Source organism: Pinus tabuliformis, chromosome 4_2 (genome assembly GCF_031772625.1).
Source record: "Pinus tabuliformis cultivar Carrire ecotype Pingquan chromosome 4_2, CPIR1, whole genome shotgun sequence".
NCBI lineage: Eukaryota > Viridiplantae > Streptophyta > Pinopsida > Pinales > Pinaceae > Pinus > Pinus tabuliformis.
In genome coordinates, this window is record NC_142304.1 from 1,140,270,777 (window position 1) to 1,140,278,400 (window position 7,624).

Below are 7,624 nucleotides of genomic sequence, written 5' to 3' on the forward strand. Positions count from 1 at the left end.
AACTCCATAAAAAATTACTCTTTTTACAAAATAATGATTTAATTAATATATATTTTTTTTTCCAGAAGAAAAATCAATATATGTTATATTAAGGTCATATAAGCGATGATGAATACATGGTAGCATGGATCGGGATAAACCATCGATCAAATATCAGATCCATCATGGACGATCTAATGAGGAGGAATAGCAGAATGGGGAAATAAGTGAACAGAAAACATAAAAACAGATATACAGATACAAAACCTTGATCATCGGCCGCCCAAAATGGAGAACTGTGGCAAGCAATCATAGAGACCAATATTCGCTGAGAAGAAGCGTGAGCCGGAAAACACTGATGAAGGAAGCAGGAGGAGGACGAACCTGGCAGTGGAAGCCTTCAGAAGAGGAATGAAGACTAATCCGGAGGCAGAGAGCCGGTAATAGAGGATATGATGATCACAGGAGGAGAAAGATGATCCTGAAAGACACAGCAGCAGTGCCATTTCCAAACATGCCAGAGCGTGAGGAGGAAGATGGCGTGCCAGAAGGGCCGCTGTGAAGACCACCAAGAGAACGCCTCTTTGACCGAGGGAAAAGAAAGGCCAGGGAAGCCATAGGCCGAAGATAGATCATTCCAAATGGCAGTGGAGACAGAACATTGAAAGAACACATGTATATTCGTTTCCGAATGAGAACGACAGAGGCAGCAGCGGCTTGGACCATGCCACCCTCTATGTTGAAGAACATCCCATACTAAGTTCCTGTCGTGAAAAAGAAGCCAGCCGAACAGAATTGATTTGAGAGGGCATCTGGCTTCCCATAGCTTGAGAGGAAAGAGGGAAGGTGGAGGCGGCTTGTGAGAGAGGGCGGAGTAGAGTCGATTGACGGTAATGGGGTGGGTAGACGAGTCCGTGGAGCAGACGAGGGAGTCTTGAGTGCCCAGTTGAAGGATGTTGAGGCGGGAGAAATGTTGGGTGGCGGAGGACCAAAGGGGGCAGAGGGGGAGGGGTAGCTGAAGCTGTTGATCCGATTTCCAGATGGGAGATAGAGAGGACCATGTGTCAATTAACATGGACCAGGTGAAGATGCCCCTGGAATGGAAGAAGGTAAGAAGCGGCAAAGGGATATGAGATTCCAGATTGTGAAGGGTGGGATCGAGTGCAATGAGGACGGAGGAGCCAGAATATAAGGTCCATTTGAGAAAGCTGAATAGGAGACGCTGATTCTTACGGAAGCAGCACCAGATGGGGGAACCATGGCATATCCCAAGAGTGGATCTTCTGAGCCAAAAAACTAGGCTGCGATTCTTCAAATATTTTTGTTTGATGAGAGCAGACCATGGGCTGTTCCCGAAGAAGGCCCTGTACATAGATTTTGCGATGAGCGCGTTGCCAAAACGCCGCATGTTGATAAGGCCCCAGCCTCCATGTTTTTTGGGGGAGGTGATAAGATCCATACTTGCAAGGTGAAATTTAGATTGATAGGAGTGGCCTCCCCAGAGGAAGTTGGCAACGATTGACTGTATGATTTTGTGAACTTTGGCAGGAAGAACAAAAAGATGACCCCAATATACTGCTAATTGGGATAGGACCGCTTGAACTAGGACGAATCGGCCAGCCAGGGATAAAAGCCTGTTTTCCCATCGGGAGATTTTGCTGTAGAACCTGTCAATGAGCCATATCCAGTCAGCGAATTTGTTGTTTTTGACTTTGAGCCGGAAGCCGAGATATGGGAGACCATCCGAGAGGAGCGCCAGATTGATGCCAAAGCGGGCCGCTACCCAGAGAGCGATGGTCAGATTGGAGTTGTTATGATACAGCTTTGTTTTGTCATTGTTGATGAAGAGGCCGGTAGCAGCATTGAATTTCTGTAGGATTATGAACAAGCATGCCCAGGAGGATTTACATAGCAATGCAAAAATAAGGATGTCATCAACGAAAAAATTGTGAGAGAGAGAGATGTCCTTACAAATCATGACCGGCTTACATCTGCCCTGTGAGACAGCAAGGTTGATATGCGAACTGAGAGAGTTCATTACCAGTATAAAGAGGAGAGGGGATAGAGGACATCCCTGACGAAGCCCTCTTTCCGCGTGGAAAAAGGTAGATGGAATTCCGTTGATGATGACAGAGTAGTGTACAGATTCGACACAAGCCATAATCCAACTACAGGCACGCGGCGAGAGTCCGATTTTAGCAAGAAGCACTCGGATGAAACTCCAACTGACACAGTCGAATGCCTTTGAAAGGTCAATCTTGAGGGCTGCCGCATTCAAGTTTTTGGAGGAAATGGCGAAGAGGCCTTCTTGAGCAAGTGCGACTGCGTCGAGAATGAGCCGGTCCTTCAGAAAGGCGTGTTGCTGAGGAGAAATGAATGAGCAGAGAGTTTTTTTCAGGCGTTCAGCAATAATCTTTGAAATGATTTTATAGAGAGCATTACAGAGGGTGATGGGTCTGTAATCCCCAAAGGTGGCGGGATTCTCTTTCTTCGGAATTAAGGCGATGAAAGTGGCCGATAGGGCACTGTTAATGTTCCCAGCTTGACAGGTAGCATTAACCATGTTGAGAAGGTCGTCCTTAAAGATATCATAAAAGTGTTTGTAAAATTCAATTGGAATGCCGTCGGGACCCGGGCTTTTGTCCTTCTTAAATCCCTTTATGATGCTAGAGAGTTCACCATCTGTTATAGGCCTGAGAAAGAGATCATTGGCGTCTGCGTCAAACATGGTTGGGACATGATTAACCGCCCACATCATGTCGTAGATATCATTGTGCTGTCGCTTGTAGTGGCTTCTGAAGAAGGAAGTAGCCTCAGCAGATATGTCATGCTGTGAGTGGAGAAGGTTCCCCAACGAGTCATGAATGCTCCAAATAGAGTTTCTAGTTCTGTGCGCACTGGCAAAAGAATGAAAAAACCTGGTATTTCTGTCGCCCTGATTGAGCCAGAGAGCGCGGCTCTTCAGTCTCCAAGCAGCCTCCTCTTTAAGGAGCAAAGCTTGTTTCGCTTTTTCGAGGGACCATAGGAGGACCTTCTTATCGAAGGAGAGACCCTGTGTTTGGATGGAGGAAGAAAGGAGATTTAATTAATATATTTTTATTTTTTATTTTTTTAAATATATTTTTTTATTAATAAATAATAAAAGTTCTCTCTTATAAATAATAAAATTTAATTTTAAAGTCATAGCTAACCCAGATATCAAAATAGGGTATAGAACCTCTTTGTTTATGGAATAATGGACCCATTTACACATTGTAATTTGAACAATAAAAATCAATTTTTATTGAGCTAGGCAGTTTATAGCATAGCATAATATGGCAGCAATGTTGTAGTGATGTAAGTGTTTGTAAACATTTACACGTAGAGGTTTAAAGTAATATAGAGTCATGCATGGAGAGATGTTGTAGTATCTCTAAATAACTGTAAACATTTAAATGCTGGTTCAATCAATAATAAAAAGTTAAAAGTAATAAAAATAATAAAATTCAATTTTTTATATTGTAATTTTGTTTTTATTAATAAAATTATGAACATTATGCAACTGCGCCCCCGCCTTCCTTTGAGTCTGCTCCTACGATCTGGCTCCGCGATGGATTGGCCCTCGGCCTTGGCCTCTTGCCATGGCCCCCTCGGATCTGCCTTTGGAGGGGGTCGACTCTCAACGCGCATTCTCTGACTTGGTGAAATCCCTTCCTCCGCAGCGCCCCAGCCCTGCTCTTTCAAGATTTGTCAAGAAGTTGGATGTACTCTAGGAAGTTCAGTTACCTCCAGCCCTGCCTCGCATGGCGGCTCTGTCTCTCGCTGAAAAAGGTCTCATAGGCCAGTTTACAGGTCTCTGGCCTTCTCCTAGAACTGTTCAAAAATGGGTTGAAAGAAACTGGTCAGACAAGATTCAAGGGAAAATCTCCATCAGATTTTGTGGGAAAGGGTACTTCACATTCCACTTTGAATCTAAAGAGGACAAGGATTTAATCTTCAAAAACGGGCCCTATTTCATGGACTCCAAAGGCCTTTACCTCAACAAATGGACCACTGGATGTCCCCAGTGCTGTTCCGGTTTGGGTCCGTCTCTCTCATCTCCCTCTTCACTGCTAGGGAGATGAGTCTGTTCGAGCCATCGGGAACGTAGTGGGCAAATACATTGATCGCAGTATCAAGAGGAAGAGGTGTAGCTGGCTCAATTGGGTTGGGAGGAATGATTGGATCCTCCCCAGTTAAGTTCAATTTCCGGAAGTCACAGAATGAACTTTGAGATAAAGATCCTGGCTGCTGCAAACATATCAATGAAAGAAAAATAACCAGCAAAAAGAATAAAACGAAAGGGCACCTGATTGCTTTTTTTCATGTCCTCTGCTTCTGATCTCTTTTCTAAATTTGCTGTAAAGCGAAACCTGCGCTTTGGGTTTTTCACCACCGAACACAAGTTCCTCCATCTTTTGAGAGCCTCTTCGGATGAATGCTTGGGCTTCACCCCACCAAAGTTTTCATTCAAATAGTTCTCCATGTTTTTTTTCTCCAACCACAGGCAGATCCTTCACCTTAAGTAATAAGCAGTGCCCGACAGTTATTCTCGGGACTCTTCAGAACGAAGAAAATATCTGAGAACACGACATTGAAGACTTCTCCGCGTCCCCAATTAGAAAGTTCGTAGCAAGTTCCTGTCAATGATCAGCAGGACACAGGCAAAAACACGGATGTTGTTTAGTGGTTTCTGTATCCCTTCAAGGAATCACACTTGGAAAATGCCCTGCTGACCTCCCTGGCATCATTTGATTCGAAATTCCAAATATAAAATGAAAACCCTTTGGGTGAATCGATCCCTCAAATTTTAGTAGGTCGAAATGCCAAGCTACAGCAACAAATTGTTTGTTATTTATGGTCGTCTTATCATGTTATTGATGGATGAAAGGTCGCTTTCTATTCGTTATTTATGGACTTTCGGAAAAAGGAGGTTTTGCTTTAATTTAAATGTATTTGTCATGTTTTTAGTCAACCTTTTACTAAATATGGAGAAGAAATCTGATGGGACAAGGTCAAGATAAATTTGTACCTGGATTAGCATAATACTAGATAAAAATATGAATTATGGTAGATAATATAATAATTAAACATGCCAAGTTCAAATCATATTTAAAAGAATTTTTTAAGGTGGTAAAATTTATGTGGTTAATTTTTTTATTATTGATAATTTTATGAATTTTATAGTTTAGATTTGTAGAGTGTTTGGGATGTATATGCCAAATTTTTAAGATGATTTATTTTTGAAAATGTAAGTTTATTTATTATTTTTATTTAAGAACAACAATTATGTTTGGTAATCTATAATGAGTAGATTTTCATATTTGTTAAAGATTTATAAACCTTGGTTTTCCATGTTAACATATCTCTTCAAATTTTGTTAAAAGTTTATTGATTTTGAATTTTGGGAAATTAAATTAATATGTTTGCTCAAGTTCAAAGAAAAAGAGTTTTTTATTAATTAAAATCAACTTTAGATCTTACTAAAAAAAATAGTTATTCCATATCCATAAATATTATCTAAACAAATATATCTTATTATCATCTTTAAAATTATAGTAATTGGAACATATACTTTTAAATAATATTCAACCTTAATTTTAAACATGAAATCAAATACTAACTAAACTTATTAAAAGAAAGAGAGGTTATATTATAAAATAAAGAAATAAAATAATATATATTTAAATCAATTAAAGTTAGTATTTGTGATGATTACGTAAAATGTATTTTTGGATTGTACTTTCCTTTTAACCAAACAAAATATGTTGTTTTTTTCATTTTTTCAAAAAAAAAAAAAAAAAAAAGGGTCATCTTTTATGAGATATAATTATACTTATTATAAAATAATAATAAATTTTAACATAGTTGAACTATTAAATGTTTTTTTTTGGTATTTTTTGGGTTAGGGACTTATGAGAATTGTAACTTTTAAATGTATTATTTGTAAAATTTGAGTGTCTCTAAAGTTTGTCAGGGTTTTGGATTTATTTATGCATTCAAAAACGCATTCTAAATAACTAAAATACGCGATCTTACCAAAATTTGAAATGAGAATAAATTTTGTCTCAGGTGAGTGAGGGCCAGGGCTTAGGGTTTGAGACTGCTCTGCAACTGGCAGACCTTTACAGACTGTGCCGCTCTGCCAAAAACCTTCAGCCATAAGGCGTCTTCAGCACAACAAGGCACAACTACCGCGCAATGGAACCCCCTCAGGGGGAGGACATGGTGCCTCCCCCCGCTGATACAGAAAACGCCCTGCACCAAACTGAAAATGTCAGGAAGGACCATCCAGAAGATACAGCAACAGAGAATGAAAACGCGCCAACAAATAACAACACAAATGAAGAACCAAGAGTAAATTCAACCACCTGCAAGCCTGTAGCAATTGACAGACCCAAAATCGAGCTCCCAAGTCAGCGGATCAACTCTCAGATCCAATTTATGAGGGATCATGCTCTGATAGGAAAGTTCATAGGCCTTTGGCCAATAGAGAAAGCTCTGCATGGCTGGATCGCAGCCAAAAGAGCACATAACCCTACAGTTAGGGCCTAAGGGCTTCTTTACTGCCATTTTCAATTGTCTGGAGGACCGAAATAGGGTACTGGATGGAGGACCATATTTCTTCAACGCAGCAGGCCTATACCTGAGAGGATGGATCGAGCGCTTTAACCCAGACAAAGAAGATCTGAGTTGGGCCCCGTTGTGGTTGCGCCTTTATTCTCTCCCTCTGGAATATTGGGACAAAGACTCTTTGCGAGACATTGGGAATGGTTTAGGCGAATTCATCAAAGTGGCAGAGGAGACAAAGCTGAAGCGCTACACCTCCTATGCGCGGATTTGTGTATACATGCACCTCAGCAAAGCTCTCCCGGATGCGGTAAGCCTCTACCATGATGATTATGAATGGTTACAAACAATAGATTACGAGCATGTACCATTCCACTGTCGAAAATGCCACGCCCTGGGCCATTTATTCCGAGACTGTCCCTCCAATATGAAATCCATGACCACCCCTTCAATGGACAAATCCGACTCGGATGGGTTCACAAAAGTTCCCAATCGCAAAAAGACCCATAAAAATCCCTCTACCTCAGTCAAAAAACCTGTCACCAACACCTCCTTGTCATCAACAAGCAATAGCTTTGAAACCCTACTCCAGTCGAAGGTTCATATTTTAGATAATTAGGAACAACCTGAAGCCACCCCTAAGACTACTGCCCATTCTACTCCCTCAAGCTCAAAGAAAGCCCTCACTTCTAAGCAACCTGCGGACACCAAATCGCCCTCTCCCAGTAACCCGCAGAAAAGGATTGCTCAAGAAATGGAGGTAGATAGCACTCAGATGCAGCTCACAATTGTAGATGATACAGAGGCAGAGTGGGAAGCAATACAGCACATGGAAGAGGAACTGGAGAGCTTTGACATCGGAGATCTTGATATACTAGGACTTGAACAGGCATGTAAGAAAAAGGAATATGAAAAAATTCCTGAGCGACAGCTAGAGAACCTAGAAGTAATTCTCTCAAGAGCACAGAAGCAAAGATCATTAGGCGTCCAAACTGGCAGTCAGTGGGATGGAAGAAATATCTTCAAAGACAACAAGAAACGAGGAAGGAAAACAGAT